General features: G+C 48.4%; 1 long non-coding RNA gene across 1 annotated transcript; it reads right to left on the reverse strand.

The window, feature by feature from the left end:
• Positions 1-3,042: 3,042 nt before the first annotated feature.
• On the reverse strand, positions 3,043-5,624 carry LOC149524467 (uncharacterized). Its single transcript, XR_016349334.1, has 3 exons — positions 4,382-5,624; positions 3,377-3,467; positions 3,043-3,173 (listed from the first exon to the last, which is right to left on the reverse strand). It is a non-coding gene; the product is annotated as an uncharacterized LOC149524467 (long non-coding RNA).
• Between the last annotated feature and the right edge of the window lie 1,120 nt (positions 5,625-6,744).

Here is a 6,744-nt window from a genome sequence, read left to right on the forward strand (position 1 = left end):
CCTAAAGCCCAAACCCTAAAGCCCAAACCCTAAAGCCCAAACCCTAAAGCCCAAACCCTAAAGCCCAAACCCAAAGCCCAAACCCTAAAGCCCAAACCCTAAAGCCCAAACCCTAAAGCCCAAACCCTAAAGCCCAAACCCTAAAGCCCAAACCCTAAAGCCCAAACCCTAAAGCCCAAACCCTAAAGCCCAAACCCTAAAGCCCAAACCCTAAAGCCCAAACCCTAAAGCCCAAACCCTAAAGCCCAAACCCTAAAGCCCAAACCCTAAAGCCCAAACCCTAAAGCCCAAACCCTAAAGCCCAAACCCTAAAGCCCAAACCCTAAAGCCCAAACCCTAAAGCCCAAACCCTAAAGCCCAAACCCTAAAGCCCAAACCCTAAAGCCCAAACCCTAAACCCAGGCTCAGGTCTTTCCAGGCTACAGAGAATGACACCACAACAGGATTTCACATCAAGTTTATTTGGCAACAAAATTGCTTCCTTTTACAGCAACAGCTTACACATTTTGGACTGTGACCAATACTGGACAAGTCCTGTGACATGAACAATAATAATGTTCCATTTTCAGAGTCTTACATGACATGGTGAACATACACTGCAAGCAATACCTTCTCATATCAAAACCTCTCCTCTACAATATCTTGGCCCGCATCTCTAGCCTTTGTGATCCAGAGTCAACCATGTGTCGCCTGGCAAATGGCCGGCATGGTTCCTCCTTAGCACTGTCTTGTCAAAAAAGTTAAGTCAAAGACTGTCCGGGACAGTCCCAACCCTGATGCAGTGCAGTGAAACAGCCAGAAGGCTGACAGTTTAAAAAAAAAGTCAGCCTTGCGGCTGTTTGACTGCACTGCATCAGGGTTTATCATCACTGCAATGATGATGTACTTTATGACTTGATGACAAAATGAGTCATCTCACCAAAACCCAAACTACACATTACACTCTTACAAATACAGCACTTACAATACATCAAATGATATAGCACGACAATACATCAAATGATATAGCACGACAATACATCAAATGCATGACAATACATCAAATGATATAGCACTCCAAAACAAAAACACATACAGCACATTACAGTGCCTTCTTGTTACTTTGATAGCTAGAATGCACAAAATTACTACAAATTTCATTAATTTTGACTTTTTGGTAAATGAACTTGACGTATCTACCGATTGGGATTGTGAAAATATTAACAATGACAACTCAGAACTTTGGTACTAGCCATCAAGACAAGAGGACGCTGCAAATCACAAAGCAAGAAATACACAAACTCTACATCTTCCAAACAAAGGCACGCCAAATTCTTCTCCGGACACGTAGAAGTGTTCAGATCGCACCAAAGAGGAAGACTTCCTAGAGAAAGACAAAACAATTCTCACGGTTAATGCCTGTACGACAAACTCGAGCCACTTCCGCTTCCAAAAACACACATACAGTGTAGTGCAAGTGAATTTCCCCAGTGACATGCACCCGGTGAAATACATTTCCCAAGCAAAATACACAGCACGCACAACCCCTGATTGGAACCATACTTAACTTGTAAATCCGAAAGCAAATCCTATGCAAACTCTACATCTTCCAAACCGGCAAAGACGCACCAAACTCTTCTCCGATAAGAGAGAAACCTTCAGATGGTACCAGTGGAGAACACTTCCTATGGAAATGAAAAACAATTCTTACAGTTAAGGCCTATACAACAAAACACAAACCACCTCAGCTTGCAAAAGGCCTCTATATAATCTAGCACAGGTAAACTTCCCCAGTGACATGCACCCGGTGAAATACAACAAAACAAAACAAAACCCCTGATCGAGGACCGTACTTAACTTGAGAATCTGAAAGCAAATCTTCCAAACCGGCAAAGACGAGCCAACCTCTTCTTCGTTCACAGAGAAATCTTCAGAGCGCACCGACACGGAACGCTTCCTATGGAAATGAAAAACAATTCTCACGGTTAAGGCCCGCACAACAAACGCAAATTACCTCAGCTTCCAAAGCGTGCATATACATTTCAACATAGCACAGGTGAATTTCCCCAAGTGACATGCACCCGGTGAACCGCACTGCTCAAGTGAAACGCAGAGCACACGCGACAAAATCCAACCACTGATCGAGAACCGTACTTAACTTGAGAATGTGAAATCAAATCCTATGTAACGTCTACATCTTCCAAACCGGCAAAGACGAGCCAAACTCTTCTTCGTTCGCAGAGAAATCTTCAGAGCGCACCGACACGGAACGCTTCCTATGGAAATGAAAAACAATTCTCACGGTTAAGGCCCGCACGACAAACGCAAACTACCTCAGCTTCCAAAACACGCATATATGCAACATAGCAAAGGTGAATTTCCCCAAGTGACATGCACCCGGTGAACCGCATTTCCCAAGCAAAACGCAGAGCACGCGCAACAAAATCCAACCCCTGATCGAGGACCGTACTTAACTTGAGAATCTGAAAGCAAATCTTCCAAACCGGCAAAGACGAGCCAACCTCTTCTTCGTTCGCAGAGAAATCTTCAGAGCGCACCAACACGGAACGCTTCCTATGGAAATGAAAAACAATTCTCACGGTTAAGGCCCGCACAACAAACGCAAATTACCTCAGCTTCCAAAGCGTGCATATACATTTCAACATAGCACAGGTGAATTTCCCCAAGTGACATGCACCCGGTGAACCGCACTGCTCAAGTGAAATGCAGAGCACACGCGACAAAATCCAACCACTGATCGAGAACCGTACTTAACTTGAGAATGTGAAATCAAATCCTATGTAACGTCTACATCTTCCAAACTGGCAAAGACGAGCCAACCTCTTCTTCGTTCGCAGAGAAATCTTCAGAGCGCACCGACACGGAACGCTTCCTATGGAAATGAAAAACAATTCTCACGGTTAAGGCCCGCACAACAAATGCAAATTACCTCAGCTTCCAAAGCGTGCATATACATTTCAACATAGCACAGGTGAATTTCCCCAAGTGACATGCACCCGGTGAACCGCATTTCCCAAGCGAAATGCAGAGCACGCGCAACAAAATCCAACCCCTGATCGAGGACCGTACTTAACTTGAGAATCTGAAAGCAAATCTTCCAAACCGGCAAAGACGAGCCAACCTCTTCTTCGTTCGCAGAGAAATCTTCAGAGCGCACCGACACGGAACGCTTCCTATGGAAATGAAAAACAATTCTCACGGTTAAGGCCCGCACAACAAACGCAAATTACCTCAGCTTCCAAAGCGTGCATATACATTTCAACATAGCACAGGTGAATTTCCCCAAGTGACATGCACCCAGTGATCCGCATTTCCCAAGCAAAATGCAGAGCACGCGCGACAAAAATCCAACCGCCGATTGAGAACTGTACTTAACTTGAAATCGAATCTTCAAAAATGGCAAAGTCACATGGAACTCTTCTCCATTCACAGAGAAATCTTCAGATCACAACGATGGAGAACGCTTCCTATTGAAATGAAAAACAATTCTCACAGTTAAGGCACATATAACAAACACAAACCTTCGCTTCCAAAACACATGTGCTATGTTATGTATGTGAATTTCCCCAGTGACATGCACTCCTCCACTGTGGGGGGTGACTCCTTGTCTCCTGCAGAAAGTAAAGTGTAACGGTTATGTAACAACACAGTGGGAGGGTTAGGAGCAGGAGTGGAACACTGCCTGCTGCCGGAAGTAACCAGCTGCCAGTGCTCACCCTGCACCACCGCCTCCTCCATAAGTGGCTGGTCAACAGTCCCACATCCTAGGACAGTGACCTCAGTGGACTCCACAGGAATACTTTCCAGGAATTCCTCATAGCCTCAAATGCTCCTCAGCCTGGCCACCTCCTCCTGTAGCTCTCCCACCTGCTGCCTGAGAGATTCCACCAGCAGGCACCTTTCACAACGGTTGTCTCCCCCAGCCTGGAGATCGCTCAGTGGGAATTGCAAGCCACAAATACTGCAACACCACACCAGGACCTGGGTAGAGGCATCCATGCTCAGGTTCTCTGTCTGGATACAGGCACAGGTGGAGGAGACAGGAGAAGTATTGGCACAAGCGCTTCGGGTCTTCGTCACCATCAGTCACTCCCTCTGCTCAACTCCCTCTTCAACTCCCCTGTCTGCTTCACTCCCCTGGTCACACTGCTCTGGCTTTTTAAAGCCTGCTTGCCTAGATCAGGCCTGCCCCCTTCTGAGTCACACAGGGGAAGGCTGAGCCTGAGGCTAATCGGAGGCAATCAAGGGAACAATGGCAGGCTCTCAGTCCCAACTGCCACAGAAGCTGAAACTGAAACTGCTAGCACTCACCTGGAATCAGACTCTCAATTCACACTTCAAACAGTCAGGCGCACACACACACCACAGCTTGTACTCTCACCGGGTAGCCTCTTCGGCGGTGGGGTCGCTTTGCTCTCCCTCTTCAACTCCCCTGTCTGCAGTCCCCTGTCCGCTTAATGATGTGTGTTTTGCAGAATGGCGATTGGAAACAATTCCCCGTATCATCTTCCCACATGAATTAAATACACTACAAATAACATAAAATGCAATTAAATCACATTACAAAAATGAGAACAGAAGAATGGTACTTTAACCAAAAATACAGCCCAGCGCTACCCAATATCAACACTCACCATGATCGTAGGAGTGCCTAGCTACACCTCCTCAGAGCAACCCAAAGCTGAATGACTCCCTGGGCCTAGATGCCCAGCTTAAATGCTACCATAAGCTCCGCCCCTCAATATCCCAGCATGCCTTGAGGCCAAAGGAAGGTATAAATGCAGACTCATAGGCTGCAGACTCCCTTTACTTCATTTCTACATTAGCAGCGGCAAGAGCTGCTCATGCTGAAGCATTTATCATCTGTTCGCCTAACAAATACTATTCTCCACAGACTCAAACTCTGTGACCAGGTGAGGCTACAGTCATCCTATTTCAGGTTCCTAAAAGGAAAACCTTGCCCCCAGAAAGGGGGGGGGGTTCTCAGGGCGTACGTAGCTACTGGGTGCTGAAATAGCTACTTTAGATGTAGTGAAGGGGATGTTTGAACCGGAGTATATGCAGAGTGTAGGAAACATTACTTGGCTGGTGCCAGAGAGGATACACACTGCCTCATTCTCAAGATGAAGTGGGGGAGGGGGGTCGTTCCCTATTGTGGTGCCAGGCCACCTGATACAAACAAGAAACCCACCGTGCCCCCCAGAGCCAATATGATGGGCAAATGGCAACCTGTGAGAACTTTGATGATGTGAGGTTCGGCACTGGCCACCGCTTCCTTTCAGGCTCCCTCCCCCCATCTCTTCTAGACCCCACTGCCTCCCCAATACTTAATTTTCATACACAAAGGTCTCAGACCTCAATCCTGACACAAATTAGAAAGTGGGTGGCCAAGTATGGAGCGGCAGCTGCTAGGAGAGTGCTCAGTTCTAAAGGCAACCCCGCCCTCCACACACACACACCAGCACCACTGGTAAAGGACAAAGGTAGCAATTACCTAGCAGCCATTCCATTTCAAATGTCCCATGGGCCTGAGACACCGCCACTGTTACCAGAATCACAGTAGGACTAATGCAGGCTTCCTGCCCACCTTCACTATGCACATCACACAGAAGCGACTGGCACGGTCCATACGCCTCTCTACGTCGGTCTCACCACACGCCGCCCACACCCTCGGTGCCAACTCCACCCCTCCCGTTAGTCTGCAACCTGCACAAACGGTGCATGCAAGCACCAGTTCGTGAAAACTCCCTAGCCCCTCCACCTACAAGCCACTGCCAGAAGGGTGTATGAGTCCCTTTCATGACTCAGTGGAGGTAAACACAAAACCCCTCACCTCTTCCCACACCGCAAAACCCTGCCCCAACCCACACACCTCAAAAAACTCTCCCAGAGCCAGACCCCTTACTCTTGCCCAAACCCGAGGCCCAGTCTGAGGAAACTGAGTGTACGTGGAGGACAACTAGCAACAGACACAGGAGAAATGGAGTGAGAGTGAATTGGCCTGTTATTTTGAAATAACTATTCCCCAGAGCTGTGTCTAGACGGGCCAGTTTTTCTGGAAAAATCAGCCGCTTTTCCGGAAAAACTTGCCAGCTGTCTACACTGGCCGCTTGAATTTCCACAAAAGCACTGACTTCCTACTGTAAGAAATCAGTGTTTCTTGCGGAAATACTATTCTGCTCCCTTTTGCGCAAAAGGGCCAGTGTACACAGCTCAGATTTGTTTTCCACAAAAGAGCCCCGATCACAAAAATGGCGATCAGGACTTTTTTGCGGAAAAGCGCGTCTAGATTGGCAAGAATGCTTTTACACAAAAAGTGCTTTTGCGGAAAAGCGTCTGTGCCAATCTAGACGTTCTGTGCTGAAAATGCCTTTAACGGAAAACTTTCAGCGGCTGAATCCCGACGCCTGGGGCAGAGCAGCTGGGGTGCTGCCGGGTTGGTCCCGTAGCGCCGCCCCTGGGCGCTGTGGGACCAACCCGTCAGCACCCCAGCTGCTCTGCCCCAGGGGTCCCCGAGTCAGCCGCTGCTGAAACAGATCAGCGGCTGATTCCAGGAAGCCCCGGGCAAAGCAGCTCTGCCCCTGGCTACCTGGAATCAGCCGCTGATCTGTTTCAGCAGCGGCTGAATCGGGGACCCCTGGGGCAGAGCAGCTGGGGTCCTGCCGGGTTGGTCCTGCAGCGCCGTCCTTTGGCGCTGCGGGACCAACCCGGCAGCACTCCAGCTGCTCTGCCCCAGGCGTCCCC

The sequence above is a fragment of the Pelodiscus sinensis genome, chromosome 4, assembly GCF_052426305.1.
Source record: "Pelodiscus sinensis isolate ZL-2025 chromosome 4, ASM5242630v1, whole genome shotgun sequence".
In the NCBI taxonomy this organism is placed as follows: Eukaryota; Metazoa; Chordata; order Testudines; family Trionychidae; genus Pelodiscus; species Pelodiscus sinensis.